At 46.3% G+C, this 17,746-nt stretch overlaps 1 protein-coding gene across 3 annotated transcripts in view; it reads left to right on the forward strand.

The window, feature by feature from the left end:
• The window catches only part of LOC140388208 (transmembrane and coiled-coil domains protein 1-like), a 464,675-nt gene that overhangs the window by 426,800 nt on the left and 20,129 nt on the right, over positions 1 to 17,746 (forward strand). The gene's annotated exons all lie outside the window — the stretch shown is intronic.

Consider the following 17,746-nt stretch of genomic DNA (forward strand, 5'->3'; position numbering starts at 1 on the left):
CCCAACCCCAATGTTACTGTACCCTTCACACAGTGTCTGATTATCCAGCCCCAATGTTACTGTATCTTTCACACAGTGTCTGATTACACAGCCCCAATGTTACTGTATCCTTCACACACTGTCTGATTACCCAACCCCAATGTTACTGTACCCTTCACACAGTGTCTGATTATCCAGCCCCAATGTTACTGTACCAATCACACGCTGTCTGATTACCAACACCATTGTTACTGTACCGTTACTGTGTCTGATTACCCAGCCCCAATGTTACTGTACCCTTCACACTGAGTCTGATTACCCAGCCCCAATATTACTGTACCCTTCACACACTGTCTGATTACCCAGCCCCAATGTTACTGTACTCTTCACACACTGTCTGATTACCCAAACCCAATGTTACTGTACCCTTCACACTGTCTGATTACCCAGCCCCAATGTTACTGTACCCTTCACACATTGTCTGATTACCTAGCCCCAATGTTACTGTACCCTTCACACTGTCTGATTACCCGAACCAATGTTACTGTACCCTTCACACACTGTCTGAATACCCAGCCCCAATGTTACTGTACCCTTCACACTGTCTGATTACCCAGCCCCAATGTTACTGTACCCTTCACACACTGTCTGATTACCCATCCCCAATGTTACTGTACCCTTCACACTGTCTGATTACCCAGCCCCAATGTTACTGTACCCTTCACACACTGCCTGATTACCATGCCCCAATGTTACTGTACCCTTCACACACTGTCTGGTTACCCAAACCCAATGTTACTGTACCCTTCACACACTGTCTGGTTACCCGAACCCAATGTTACTGTACCCTTCACACACTGTCTGATTACCCAGCCCCAATGTTACTGTACCCTTCACACTGTCTGATTACCCAAACCCAATGTTACTGTACCCTTCACACACTGTCTGATTATTCAGCCCCAATGTTACTGTACCCTTCACACACTGTCTGATTACCCAAACCCAATGTTACTGTACCCTTCACACACTGTCTGATTATCCAGCCCCAATGTTACTGTACCCTTCACACATTGTCTGATTATCCAGCCCCAATGTTACTGTAACCTTCACATACTGTCTGATTACCCAACCCCAATGTTACTGTACCCTTCACACAGTGTCTGATTATCCAGCCCCAATGTTACTGTATCTTTCACACAGTGTCTGATTACACAGCCCCAATGTTACTGTATCCTTCACACACTGTCTGATTACCCAACCCCAATGTTACTGTACCCTTCACACAGTGTCTGATTATCCAGCCCCAATGTTACTGTACCAATCACACGCTGTCTGATTACCAACACCATTGTTACTGTACCGTTACTGTGTCTGATTACCCAGCCCCAATGTTACTGTACCCTTCACACTGAGTCTGATTACCCAGCCCCAATATTACTGTACCCTTCACACACTGTCTGATTACCCAGCCCCAATGTTACTGTACTCTTCACACACTGTCTGATTACCCAAACCCAATGTTACTGTACCCTTCACACTGTCTGATTACCCAGCCCCAATGTTACTGTACCCTTCACACATTGTCTGATTACCTAGCCCCAATGTTACTGTACCCTTCACACTGTCTGATTACCCGAACCCAATGTTACTGTACCCTTCACACACTGTCTGATTACCCAGCCCCAATGTTACTGTACCCTTCACACTGTCTGATTACCCAAACCCAATGTTACTGTACCCTTCACACACTGTCTGATTATTCAGCCCCAATGTTACTGTACCCTTCACACACTGTCTGATTACCCAAACCCAATGTTACTGTACCCTTCACACACTGTCTGATTATCCAGCCCCAATGTTACTGTACCCTTCACACATTGTCTGATTATCCAGCCCCAATGTTACTGTAACCTTCACACACTGTCTGATTCCCCAACCCCAATGTTACTGTACCCTTCACACAGTGTCTGATTATCCAGCCCCAATGTTACTGTATCCTTCACACAGTGTCTGATTACACAGCCCCAATGTTACTGTATCCTTCACACACTGTCTGATTACCCAACCCCAATGTTACTGTACCCTTCACACAGTGTCTGATTATCCAGCCCCAATGTTACTGTACCAATCACACGCTGTCTGATTACCAACACCATTGTTACTGTACCGTTACTGTGTCTGATTACCCAGCCCCAATGTTACTGTACCCTTCACACTGAGTCTGATTACCCAGCCCCAATATTACTGTACCCTTCACACACTGTCTGATTACCCAGCCCCAATGTTACTGTACTCTTCACACACTGTCTGATTACCCAAACCCAATGTTACTGTACCCTTCACACTGTCTGATTACCCAGCCCCAATGTTACTGTACCCTTCACACATTGTCTGATTACCTAGCCCCAATGTTACTGTACCCTTCACACTGTCTGATTACCCGAACCCAATGTTACTGTACCCTTCACACACTGTCTGAATACCCAGCCCCAATGTTACTGTACCCTTCACACTGTCTGATTACCCAGCCCCAATGTTACTGTACCCTTCACACACTGTCTGATTACCCATCCCCAATGTTACTGTACCCTTCACACTGTCTGATTACCCAGCCCCAATGTTACTGTACCCTTCACACACTGCCTGATTACCATGCCCCAATGTTACTGTACCCTTCACACACTGTCTGGTTACCCAAACCCAATGTTACTGTACCCTTCACACACTGTCTGGTTACCCGAACCCAATGTTACTGTACCCTTCACACACTGTCTGATTACCCAGCCCCAATGTTACTGTACCCTTCACACTGTCTGATTACCCAAACCCAATGTTACTGTACCCTTCACACACTGTCTAATTACCCAGCCCCAATGTTACTGTACCCTTCACACACTGTCTGATTACCCTGCCCCAATGTTACTGTACCCTTCACACACTGTCTGATTATCCAGCCCCAATGTTACTGCACCCTTCACACATTGTCTGATTATCCAGCCCCAATGTTACTGCACCCTTCACACATTGTCTGATTATCCAGCCCCAATGTTACTGTATCCTTCACAGTTTCTGATTAACCAGCCCCAATGTTACTGTACCCTTCACACAGTGTCTGATTACACAGCCCCAATGTTACTGTACCCTTCACATGCTGTCTGATTACCCAGCACCATTGTTACTGTACCGTTACTGTGTCTGATTACCCAGCCCCAATGTTATTGCATCCTTGACACAGTGTCTGATTATCCAGCCCCGATGTTACTGTACCCTTCACACAGTGTCTGATCACCCAGCCCCAATGTTACTGTACCCTTCACACACTGTCTGATTATCCAGCCCCAATGTTACTGTACCCTTCACATACTGTCTGATTACCCAGCCCCAATGTTACAGTATCCTTCACACAGTGTCTGATTACCCAGCCCCAATGTTACTGTACCCTTCACACACTGTCTGATTACCCAAACCCAATGCTACTGTACCCTTCACACACTGTCTGATTACCCTGCCCCAACGTTACTGTACCCTTCACACACTGTCTGATTATCCAGCCCCAATGTTACTGTACCCTTCACACATTGTCTGATTATCCAGCCCCAATGTTACTGTATCCTTCACACACTGTCTGATTACCCAAACCCAATGTTACTGTACCCTTCACACACTGTCTGATTACCCTGCCCCAATGTTACTGTACCCTTCACACATTGTCTGATTATCCAGCCCCAATGTTACTGTATCTTTCACAGTTTCTGATTAACCAGCCCCAATGTTACTGTACCCTTCACACAGTGTCTGATTACACAGCCCCAATGTTACTGTACCCTTCACACTGTCTGATTACCCAAACCCAATGTTACTGTACCCTTCACACACTGTCTGATTACCCAGCCCCGATGTTACTGTACCCTTCACACAGTGTCTGATTACCCAGCCCCAATGTTACTGTACACTTCACACACTGTCTGATTATCCAGCCCCCATGTTACTGTACCCTTCACACACTGTCTGATTATCCAGCCCCCATGTTACTGTACCCTTCACACACTGTCTGATTACCCAGCCCCAATGTTACTGTACCCTTCACACACTGTCTGAATATCCAGCCCCAATGTTACTGTACCCTTCACACACTGTCTGATTACCCAAACCCAATGTTACTGTACCCTTCACACACTGTCTGATTACCCTGCCCCAATGTTACTGTACCCTTCACACACTGTCTGATTACCCAAACCCAATGTTACTGTACCCTTCACACACTGTCTGATTACCCTGCCCCAATGTTACTGTACCCTTCACACATTGTCTGATTATCCAGCCCCAATGTTACTGTATCCTTCACAGTTTCTGATTAACCAGCCCCAATGTTACTGTACCCTTCACACACTGTCTGATTACCCAAACCCAATGTTACTGTACCCTTCACACACTGTCTGATTACCCAAACCCAATGTTACTGTACCCTTCACACACTGTCTGATTACCCAGCCCCGATGTAACTGTACCCTTCACACAGTGTCTGATTACCCAGCCCCAATGTTACTGTACACTTCACACACTCTGATTATCCAGCCCCCATGTTACTGTACCCTTCACACACTCTGATTACCCTGCCCCAATGTTACTGTACCCTTCACACACTGTCTGATTATCCAGCCCCAATGTTACTGTACCCTTCACACATTGTCTGATTACCCAGCCCCAATGTTACTGTACCCTTAACACATTGTCTGATTACCTAGCCCCAATGTTACTGTACCCTTCACACTGTCTGATTACCCGAACCCAATGTTACTGTACCCTTCACACACTGTCTGAATACCCAGCCCCAATGTTACTGTACCCTTCACACTGTCTGATTACCCAGCCCCAATGTTACTGTATCCTTCACACACTGTCTGATTACCCATCCCCAATGTTACTGTACCCTTCACACTGTCTGATTACCCAGCCCCAATGTTACTGTACCCTTCACACACTGCCTGATTACCATGCCCCAATGTTACTGTACCCTTCACACACTGTCTGGTTACCCAAACCCAATGTTACTGTACCCTTCACACACTGTCTGATTACCCAAACCCAATGTTACTGTACCCTTCACACAGTATCTGATTACCCAGCCCCAATGGTACTGTACCCTTCACACACTGTCTGATTATCCAGCCCCAATGTTACTGTACCCTTCACACATTGTCTGATTATCCAGCCCCAATGTTACTGTATCCTCCACAGTTTCTGATTAACCAGCCCCAATGTTACTGTACCCTTCACACAGTGTCTGATTGCCCAGCCCCAATGTTACTGTACCCTTCACACTGTCTGATTACCCAAACCCAATGTTACTGTACCCTTCACACACTGTCTGATTACCCAAACCCAATGTTACTGTACCCTTCACACACTGTCTGATTACCCAGCCCCGATGTTACTGCACCCTTCACACAGTGTCTGATTACCCAGCCCCAATGTTACTGTACACTTCACACACACTCTGATTATCCAGCCCCCATGTTACTGTACCCTTCACACACTGTCTGATTACCCAGCCCCAATGTTACTGTACCCTTCACACACTGTCTGATTATCCAGCCCCAATGTTACTGTACCCTTCACACACTGTCTGATTACCCAAACCCAATGTTACTGTACCCTTCACACACTGTCTGATTATCCAGCGCCCATGTTACTGTACCCTTCACACACTGTCTGATTACCCAGCCCCAATGTTACTGTACCCTTCACACACTGTCTGATTATTCAGCCCCAATGTTACTGTACCCTTCACACACTGTCTGATTACCCAAACCCAATGTTACTGTACCCTTCACACACTTTCTGATTATCCAGCCCCAATGTTACTGTACCCTTCACACATTGTCTGATTATCCAGCCCCAATGTTACTGTAACCTTCACACACTGTCTGATTACCCAACCCCAATGTTACTGTACCCTTCACACAGTGTCTGATTATCCAGCCCCAATGTTACTGTATCCTTCACACAGTGTCTGATTACACAGCCCCAATGTTACTGTATCCTTCACACACTGTCTGATTACCCAACCCCAATGTTACTGTACCCTTCACACAGTGTCTGATTATCCAGCCCCAATGTTACTGTACCAATCACACGCTGTCTGATTACCAACACCATTGTTACTGTACCGTTACTGTGTCTGATTACCCAGCCCCAATGTTACTGTACCCTTCACACTGAGTCTGATTACCCAGCCCCAATATTACTGTACCCTTCACACACTGTCTGATTACCCAGCCCCAATGTTACTGTACTCTTCACACACTGTCTGATTACCCAAACCCAATGTTACTGTACCCTTCACACTGTCTGATTACCCAGCCCCAATGTTACTGTACCCTTCACACATTGTCTGATTACCTAGCCCCAATGTTACTGTACCCTTCACACTGTCTGATTACCCGAACCAATGTTACTGTACCCTTCACACACTGTCTGAATACCCAGCCCCAATGTTACTGTACCCTTCACACTGTCTGATTACCCAGCCCCAATGTTACTGTACCCTTCACACACTGTCTGATTACCCATCCCCAATGTTACTGTACCCTTCACACTGTCTGATTACCCAGCCCCAATGTTACTGTACCCTTCACACACTGCCTGATTACCATGCCCCAATGTTACTGTACCCTTCACACACTGTCTGGTTACCCAAACCCAATGTTACTGTACCCTTCACACACTGTCTGGTTACCCGAACCCAATGTTACTGTACCCTTCACACACTGTCTGATTACCCAGCCCCAATGTTACTGTACCCTTCACACTGTCTGATTACCCAAACCCAATGTTACTGTACCCTTCACACACTGTCTGATTATTCAGCCCCAATGTTACTGTACCCTTCACACACTGTCTGATTACCCAAACCCAATGTTACTGTACCCTTCACACACTGTCTGATTATCCAGCCCCAATGTTACTGTACCCTTCACACATTGTCTGATTATCCAGCCCCAATGTTACTGTAACCTTCACACACTGTCTGATTCCCCAACCCCAATGTTACTGTACCCTTCACACAGTGTCTGATTATCCAGCCCCAATGTTACTGTATCCTTCACACAGTGTCTGATTACACAGCCCCAATGTTACTGTATCCTTCACACACTGTCTGATTACCCAACCCCAATGTTACTGTACCCTTCACACAGTGTCTGATTATCCAGCCCCAATGTTACTGTACCAATCACACGCTGTCTGATTACCAACACCATTGTTACTGTACCGTTACTGTGTCTGATTATCCAGCCCCAATGTTACTGTACCCTTCACACATTGTCTGATTACCCAGCCCCAATGTTACTGTACCCTTCACACATTGTCTGATTACCTAGCCCCAATGTTACTGTACCCTTCACACTGTCTGATTACCCGAACCCAATGTTACTGTACTCTTCACACACTGTCTGATTACCCAAACCCAATGTTACTGTACCCTTCACATTGTCTGATTACCCAGCCCCAATGTTACTGTACCCTTCACACATTGTCTGATTACCTAGCCCCAATGTTACTGTACCCTTCACACTGTCTGATTACCCGAACCCAATGTTACTGTACCCTTCACACACTGTCTGAATACCCAGCCCCAATGTTACTGTACCCTTCACACTGTCTGATTACCCAGCCCCAATGTTACTGTACCCTTCACACACTGTCTGATTACCCATCCCCAATGTTACTGTACCCTTCACACTGTCTGATTACCCAGCCCCAATGTTACTGTACCCTTCACACACTGCCTGATTACCATGCCCCAATGTTACTGTACCCTTCACACACTGTCTGGTTACCCAAACCCAATGTTACTGTACCCTTCACACACTGTCTGATTATCCAGCCCCAATGTTACTGCACCCTTCACACATTGTCTGATTATCCAGCCCCAATGTTACTGCACCCTTCACACATTGTCTGATTATCCAGCCCCAATGTTACTGTATCCTTCACAGTTTCTGATTAACCAGCCCCAATGTTACTGTACCCTTCACACAGTGTCTGATTACACAGCCCCAATGTTACTGTACCCTTCACATGCTGTCTGATTACCCAGCACCATTGTTACTGTACCGTTACTGTGTCTGATTACCCAGCCCCAATGTTATTGCATCCTTGACACAGTGTCTGATTATCCAGCCCCGATGTTACTGTACCCTTCACACAGTGTCTGATCACCCAGCCCCAATGTTACTGTACCCTTCACACACTGTCTGATTATCCAGCCCCAATGTTACTGTACCCTTCACATACTGTCTGATTACCCAGCCCCAATGTTACAGTATCCTTCACACAGTGTCTGATTACCCAGCCCCAATGTTACTGTACCCTTCACACACTGTCTGATTACCCAAACCCAATGCTACTGTACCCTTCACACACTGTCTGATTACCCTGCCCCAACGTTACTGTACCCTTCACACACTGTCTGATTATCCAGCCCCAATGTTACTGTACCCTTCACACATTGTCTGATTATCCAGCCCCAATGTTACTGTATCCTTCACACACTGTCTGATTACCCAAACCCAATGTTACTGTACCCTTCACACACTGTCTGATTACCCTGCCCCAATGTTACTGTACCCTTCACACATTGTCTGATTATCCAGCCCCAATGTTACTGTATCTTTCACAGTTTCTGATTAACCAGCCCCAATGTTACTGTACCCTTCACACAGTGTCTGATTACACAGCCCCAATGTTACTGTACCCTTCACACTGTCTGATTACCCAAACCCAATGTTACTGTACCCTTCACACACTGTCTGATTACCCAGCCCCGATGTTACTGTACCCTTCACACAGTGTCTGATTACCCAGCCCCAATGTTACTGTACACTTCACACACTGTCTGATTATCCAGCCCCCATGTTACTGTACCCTTCACACACTGTCTGATTATCCAGCCCCCATGTTACTGTACCCTTCACACACTGTCTGATTACCCAGCCCCAATGTTACTGTACCCTTCACACACTGTCTGAATATCCAGCCCCAATGTTACTGTACCCTTCACACACTGTCTGATTACCCAAACCCAATGTTACTGTACCCTTCACACACTGTCTGATTACCCTGCCCCAATGTTACTGTACCCTTCACACACTGTCTGATTACCCAAACCCAATGTTACTGTACCCTTCACACACTGTCTGATTACCCTGCCCCAATGTTACTGTACCCTTCACACATTGTCTGATTATCCAGCCCCAATGTTACTGTATCCTTCACAGTTTCTGATTAACCAGCCCCAATGTTACTGTACCCTTCACACACTGTCTGATTACCCAAACCCAGTGTTACTGTACCCTTCACACACTGTCTGATTACCCAAACCCAATGTTACTGTACCCTTCACACACTGTCTGATTACCCAGCCCCGATGTAACTGTACCCTTCACACAGTGTCTGATTACCCAGCCCCAATGTTACTGTACACTTCACACACTCTGATTATCCAGCCCCCATGTTACTGTACCCTTCACACACTCTGATTACCCTGCCCCAATGTTACTGTACCCTTCACACACTGTCTGATTATCCAGCCCCAATGTTACTGTACCCTTCACACATTGTCTGATTACCCAGCCCCAATGTTACTGTACCCTTCACACATTGTCTGATTACCTAGCCCCAATGTTACTGTACCCTTCACACTGTCTGATTACCCGAACCCAATGTTACTGTACCCTTCACACACTGTCTGAATACCCAGCCCCAATGTTACTGTACCCTTCACACTGTCTGATTACCCAGCCCCAATGTTACTGTATCCTTCACACACTGTCTGATTACCCATCCCCAATGTTACTGTACCCTTCACACTGTCTGATTACCCAGCCCCAATGTTACTGTACCCTTCACACACTGCCTGATTACCATGCCCCAATGTTACTGTACCCTTCACACACTGTCTGGTTACCCAAACCCAATGTTACTGTACCCTTCACACACTGTCTGGTTACCCAAACCCAATGTTACTGTACCCTTCACACATTGTCTGATTATCCAGCCCCAATGTTACTGCACCCTTCACACATTGTCTGATTATCCAGCCCCAATGTTACTGTATCCTTCACAGTTTCTGATTAACCAGCCCCAATGTTACTGTACCCTTCACACAGTGTCTGATTACACAGACCCAATGTTACTGTACCCTTCACATGCTGTCTGATTACCCAGCACCATTGTTACTGTACCGTTACTGTGTCTGATTACCCAGCCCCAATTTTACTGTACCCTTCACACACTGTCTGATCACCCAGCCCCAATGTTACTGTACCCTTCACACACTGTCTGATTATCCAGCCCCAATGTTATTGCATCCTTGACACAGTGTCTGATTATCCAGCCCCGATGTTACTGTACCCTTCACACAGTGTCTGATCACCCAGCCCCAATGTTACTGTACCCTTCACACACTGTCTGATTATCCAGCCCCAATGTTACTGTACCCTTCACACACTGTCTGATTACCCAGCCCCAATGTTACTGTACCCTTCACACACTGTCTGATTACCCAGCCCCAATGTTACTGTACCCTTCACACACTGTCTGATTACCCAAACCCAATGTTACTGTACCCTTCACACACTGTCTGATTACCCTGCCCCAACGTTACTGTACCCTTCACACACTGTCTGATTATCCAGCCCCAATGTTACTGTACCCTTCACACATTGTCTGATTATCCAGCCCCAATGTTACTGTATCCTTCACACACTGTCTGATTACCCAAACCCAATGTTACTGTACCCTTCACACACTGTCTGATTACCCTGCCCCAATGTTACTGTACCCTTCACACATTGTCTGATTATCCAGCCCCAATGTTACTGTATCCTTCACACACTGTCTGATTACCCAACCCCAAAGTTACTGTACCCTTCACACAGTGTCTGATTATCCAGCCCCAATGTTACTGTATCCTTCACACAGTGTCTGATTACACAGCCCCAATGTTACTGTACCAATCACACGCTGTGTGATTACCAACACCATTGTTACTGTACCGTTACTGTGTCTGATTACCCCGTACCAATGTTGCTGTACCCTTCACACTGAGTCTGATTACCCAGCCCCAATGTTACTGTACCCTTCACACTGAGTCTGATTACCCAGCCCCAATGTTACAGTACCCTTCACACTGAGTCTGATTACCCAGCCCCAATGTTACTGTACCCTTCACACACTGTCTGATTATCCAGCCCCAATGTTATTGCATCCTTGACACAGTGTCTGATTATCCAGCCCCAATGTTATTGTACCCTTCACACACTGTCTGATTATCCAGCCCCAATGTTATTGTATCCTTCACACACTGTCTGATTATCCAGCCCCAATGTTACTGTACCCTTCACACACAGTGTCTGATTACCCAGCCCCAATGTTATTGTACCCTTCACACACTGTCTGATTATCCAGCCCCAATGTTATTGTATCCTTCACACAGTGTCTGATTACCCAGCCCCATTGTTACTGTACTCTTCACACACTGTCTGATTATCCAGCCCCAATGTTACTGTACCCTTCGCACAATGTCTGATTACCCAGCCCCAATGTTACTGTATCCTTCACACAGTGTCTGATTCCCCAGCCCCAATGTTACTGTACTCTTCACACAGTGTCTGATTACCCAGCCCCGATGTTACTGTACCCTTCACACACTGTCTGATTATTCAGCCCCAATGTTACTGTATCCTTCACACACTGTCTGATTATCCAGCCCCGATGTTACTGTACCCTTCACACACTGTCTGATTATCCAGCCCCAATGTTACTGTAACCTTCACACACTGTCTGATTACCCAACCCCAATGTTACTGTACCCTTCACACAGTGTCTGATTATCCAGCCCCAATGTTACTGTATCCTTCACACAGTGTCTGCTTACACAGCCCCAATGTTACTGTATCCTTCACACACTGTCTGATTACCCAACCCCAATGTTACTGTACCCTTCACACAGTGTCTGATTATCCAGCCCCAATGTTACTGTACCAATCACACGCTGTCTGATTACCAACACCATTGTTACTGTACCGTTACTGTGTCTGATTACCCAGCCCCAATGTTACTGTACCCTTCACACTGAGTCTGATTACCCAGCCCCAATATTACTGTACCCTTCACACATTGTCTGATTATCCAGCCCCAATGTTACTGTAACCTTCACACACTGTCTGATTACCCAACCCCAATGTTACTGTACCCTTCACACAGTATCTGATTATCCAGCCCCAATGTTACTGTATCCTTCACACAGTGTCTGATTACACAGCCCCAATGTTACTGTATCCTTCACACACTGTCTGATTACCCAACCCCAATGTTACTGTACCCTTCACACAGTGTCTGATTATCCAGCCCCAATGTTACTGTACCAATCACACGCTGTCTGATTACCAACACCATTGTTACTGTACCGTTACTGTGTCTGATTACCGAGCCCCAATGTTACTGTACCCTTCACACTGAGTCTGATTACCCAGCCCCAATATTACTGTACCCTTCACACACTGTCTGATTACCCAGCCCCAATGTTACTGTACTCTTCACACACTGTCTGATTACCCAAACCCAATGTTACTGTACCCTTCACACTGTCTGATTACCCAGCCCCAATGTTACTGTACCCTTCACACATTGTCTGATTACCTAGCCCCAATGTTACTGTACCCTTCACACTGACTGATTACCCGAACCCAATGTTACTGTACCCTTCACACACTGTCTGAATACCCAGCCCCAATGTTACTGTACCCTTCACACTGTCTGATTACCCAGCCCCAATGTTACTGTACCCTTCACACACTGTCTGATTACCATGCCCCAATGTTACTGTACCCTTCACACACTGTCTGGTTACCCAAACCCAATGTTACTGTACCCTTCACACACTGTCTGGTTACCCGAACCCAATGTTACTGTACCCTTCACACACTGTCTGATTACCCAGCCCCAATGTTACTGTACCCTTCACACTGTCTGATTACCCAGCCCCAATGTTACTGTACCCTTCACACACTGTCTGATTATTCAGCCCCAATGTTACTGTACCCTTCACACACTGTCTGATTACCCAAACCCAATGTTACTGTACCCTTCACACACTGTCTGATTATCCAGCCCCAATGTTACTGTACCCTTCACACATTGTCTGATTATCCAGCCCCAATGTTACTGTAACCTTCACACACTGTCTGATTACCCAACCCCAATGTTACTGTACCCTTCACACAGTGTCTGATTATCCAGCCCCAATGTTACTGTATCCTTCACACAGTGTCTGATTACACAGCCCCAATGTTACTGTATCCTTCACACACTGTCTGATTACCCAACCCCAATGTTACTGTACCCTTCACACAGTGTCTGATTATCCAGCCCCAATGTTACTGTACCAATCACACGCTGTCTGATTACCAACACCATTGTTACTGTACCGTTACTGTGTCTGATTACCCAGCCCCAATGTTACTGTACCCTTCACACTGAGTCTGATTACCCAGCCCCAATATTACTGTACCCTTCACACACTGTCTGATTACCCAGCCCCAATGTTACTGTACTCTTCACACACTGTCTGATTACCCAAACCCAATGTTACTGTACCCTTCACACGGTCTGATTACCCAGCCCCAATGTTACTGTACCCTTCACACATTGTCTGATTACCTAGCCCCAATGTTACTGTACCCTTCACACTGTCTGATTACCCGAACCCAATGTTACTGTACCCTTCACACACTGTCTGAATACCCAGCCCCAATGTTACTGTACCCTTCACACTGTCTGATTACCCAGCCCCAATGTTACTGTACCCTTCACACACTGTCTGATTACCCATCCCCAATGTTACTGTACCCTTCACACACTGTCTGAATACCCAGCCCCAATGTTACTGTACCCTTCACACTGTCTGATTACCCAGCCCCAATGTTACTGTACCCTTCACACACTGTCTGATTACCCATCCCCAATGATACTGTACCCTTCACACTGTCTGATTACCCAGCCCCAATGTTACTGTACCCTTCACACACTGCCTGATTACCATGCCCCAATGTTACTGTACCCTTCACACACTGTCTGGTTACCCAAACCCAATGTTACTGTACACTTCACACACTGTCTGGTTACCCGAACCCAATGTTACTGTACCCTTCACACACTGTCTGATTACCCAGCCCCAATGTTACTGTACCCTTCACACTGTCTGATTACCCAAACCCAATGTTACTGTACCCTTCACACACTGTCTAATTACCCAGCCCCAATGTTACTGTACCCTTCACACACTGTCTGATTACCCTGCCCCAATGTTACTGTACCCTTCACACACTGTCTGATTATCCAGCCCCAATGTTACTGCACCCTTCACACATTGTCTGATTATCCATCCCCAATGTTACTGCACCCTTCACACATTGTCTGATTATCCAGCCCCAATGTTACTGTATCCTTCACAGTTTCTGATTAACCAGCCCCAATGTTACTGTACCCTTCACACAGTGTCTGATTACACAGCCCCAATGTTACTGTACCCTTCACATGCTGTCTGATTACCCAGCACCATTGTTACTGTACCGTTACTGTGTCTGATTACCCAGCCCCAATGTTATTGCATCCTTGACACAGTGTCTGATTATCCAGCCCCGATGTTACTGTACCCTTCACACAGTGTCTGATCACCCAGCCCCAATGTTACTGTACCCTTCACACACTGTCTGATTATCCAGCCCCAATGTTACTGTACCCTTCACATACTGTCTGATTACCCAGCCCCAATGTTACAGTATCCTTCACACAGTGTCTGATTACCCAGCCCCAATGTTACTGTACCCTTCACACACTGTCTGATTACCCAAACCCAATGCTACTGTACCCTTCACACACTGTCTGATTACCCTGCCCCAACGTTACTGTACCCTTCACACATTGTCTGATTATCCAGCCCCAATGTTACTGTATCCTTCACACACTGTCTGATTACCCTGCCCCAATGTTACTGTACCCTTCACACATTGTCTGATTATCCAGCCCCAATGTTACTGTATCCTTCACAGTTTCTGATTAACCAGCCCCAATGTTACTGTACCCTTCACACAGTGTCTGATTACACAGCCCCAATGTTACTGTACCCTTCACACTGTCTGATTACCCAAACCCAATGTTACTGTACCCTTCACACACTGTCTGATTACCCAGCCCCGATGTTACTGTACCCTTCACACAGTGTCTGATTACCCAGCCCCAATGTTACTGTACACTTCACACACTGTCTGATTATCCAGCCCCCATGTTACTGTACCCTTCACACACTGTCTGATTATCCAGCCCCCATGTTACTGTACCCTTCACACACTGTCTGATTACCCAGCCCCAATGTTACTGTACCCTTCACACACTGTCTGAATATCCAGCCCCAATGTTACTGTACCCTTCACACACTGTCTGATTACCCAAACCCAATGTTACTGTACCCTTCACACACTGTCTGATTACCCTGCCCCAATGTTACTGTACCCTTCACACACTGTCTGATTACCCAAACCCAATGTTACTGTACCCTTCACACATTGTCTGATTATCCAGCCCCAATGTTACTGTATCCTTCACAGTTTCTGATTAACCAGCCCCAATGTTACTGTACCCTTCACACACTGTCTGATTACCCAAACTCAATGTTACTGTACCCTTCACACACTGTCTGATTACCCAAACCCAATGTTACTGTACCCTTCACACACTGTCTGATTACCCTGCCCCAATGTTACTGTACCCTTCACACACTGTCTGATTACCCAAACCCAATGTTACTGTACCCTTCACACTGTCTGATTACCCTGCCCCAATGTTACTGTACCCTTCACACATTGTCTGATTATCCAGCCCCAATGTTACTGTATCCTTCACAGTTTCTGATTAACCAGCCCCAATGTTACTGTACCCTTCACACACTGTCTGATTACCCAAACCCAATGTTACTGTACCCTTCACACACTGTCTGATTACCCAAACCCAATGTTACTGTACCCTTCACACACTGTCTGATTACCCAGCCCCGATGTAACTGTACCCTTCACACAGTGTCTGATTACCCAGCCCCAATGTTACTGTACACTTCACACACTCTGATTATCCAGCCCCCATGTTACTGTACCCTTCACACACTGTCTGATTACCCTGCCCCAATGTTACTGTACCCTTCACACACTGTCTGATTATCCAGCCCCAATGTTACTGTACCCTTCACACATTGTCTGATTACCCAGCCCCAATGTTACTGTACCCTTCACACATTGTCTGATTACCTAGCCCCAATGTTACTGTACCCTTCACACTGTCTGATTACCCGAACCCAATGTTACTGTACCCTTCACACACTGTCTGAATACCCAGCCCCAATGTTACTGTACCCTTCACACTGTCTGATTACCCAGCCCCAATGTTACTGTACCCTTCACACACTGTCTGATTACCCATCCCCAATGTTACTGTACCCTTCACACTGTCTGATTACCCAGCCCCAATGTTACTGTACCCTTCACACATTGTCTGATTACCTAGCCCCAATGTTACTGTACCCTTCACACTGTCTGATTACCCGAATCCAATGTTACTGTACCCTTCACACACTGTCTGAATACCCAGCCCCAATGTTACTGTACCCTTCACACTGTCTGATTACCCAGCCCCAATGTTACTGTACCCTTCACACACTGTCTGATTACCCATCCCCAATGTTACTGTACCCTTCACACTGTCTGATTACCCAGCCCCAATGTTACTGTACCCTTCACACACTGCCTGATTACCATGCCCCAATGTTACTGTACCCTTCACACACTGTCTGGTTACCCAAACCCAATGTTACTGTACCCTTCACACACTGTCTGGTTACCCAAACCCAATGTTAGTGTACCCTTCACACACTGTCTGATTACCCAGCCCCAATGTTACTGTACCCTTCACACTGTCTGATTACCCAAACCCAATGTTACTGTACCCTTCACACACTGTCTAATTACCCAGCCCCAATGTTACTGTACCCTTCACACACTGTCTGATTACCCTGCCCCAATGTTACTGTACCCTTCACACACTGTCTGATTATCCAGCCCCAATGTTACTGCACCCTTCACACATTGTCTGATTATCCAGCCCCAATGTTACTGCACCCTTCACACATTGTCTGATTATCCAGCCCCAATGTTACTGTATCCTTCACAGTTTCTGATTAACCAGCCCCAATGTTACTGTACCCTTCACACAGTGTCTGATTACACAGCCCCAATGTTACTGTACCCTTCACATGCTGTCTGATTACCCAGCACCATTGTTACTGTACCGTTACTGTGTCTGATTACCCAGCCCCAATGTTATTGCATCCTTGACACAGTGTCTGATTATCCAGCCCCGATGTTACTGTACCCTTCACACAGTGTCTGATCACCCAGCCCCAATGTTACTGTACCCTTCACACACTGTCTGATTATCCAGCCCCAATGTTACTGTACCCTTCACATACTGTCTGATTACCCAGCCCCAATGTTACAGTATCCTTCACACAGTGTCTGATTACCCAGCCCCAATGTTACTGTACCCTTCACACACTGTCTGATTACCCAAACCCAATGCTACTGTACCCTTCACACACTGTCTGATTACCCTGCCCCAACGTTACTGTACCCTTCACACACTGTCTGATTATCCA

Source organism: Scyliorhinus torazame, chromosome 13, assembly GCF_047496885.1.
Source record: "Scyliorhinus torazame isolate Kashiwa2021f chromosome 13, sScyTor2.1, whole genome shotgun sequence".
NCBI classification, from domain to species: domain Eukaryota; kingdom Metazoa; phylum Chordata; class Chondrichthyes; order Carcharhiniformes; family Scyliorhinidae; genus Scyliorhinus; species Scyliorhinus torazame.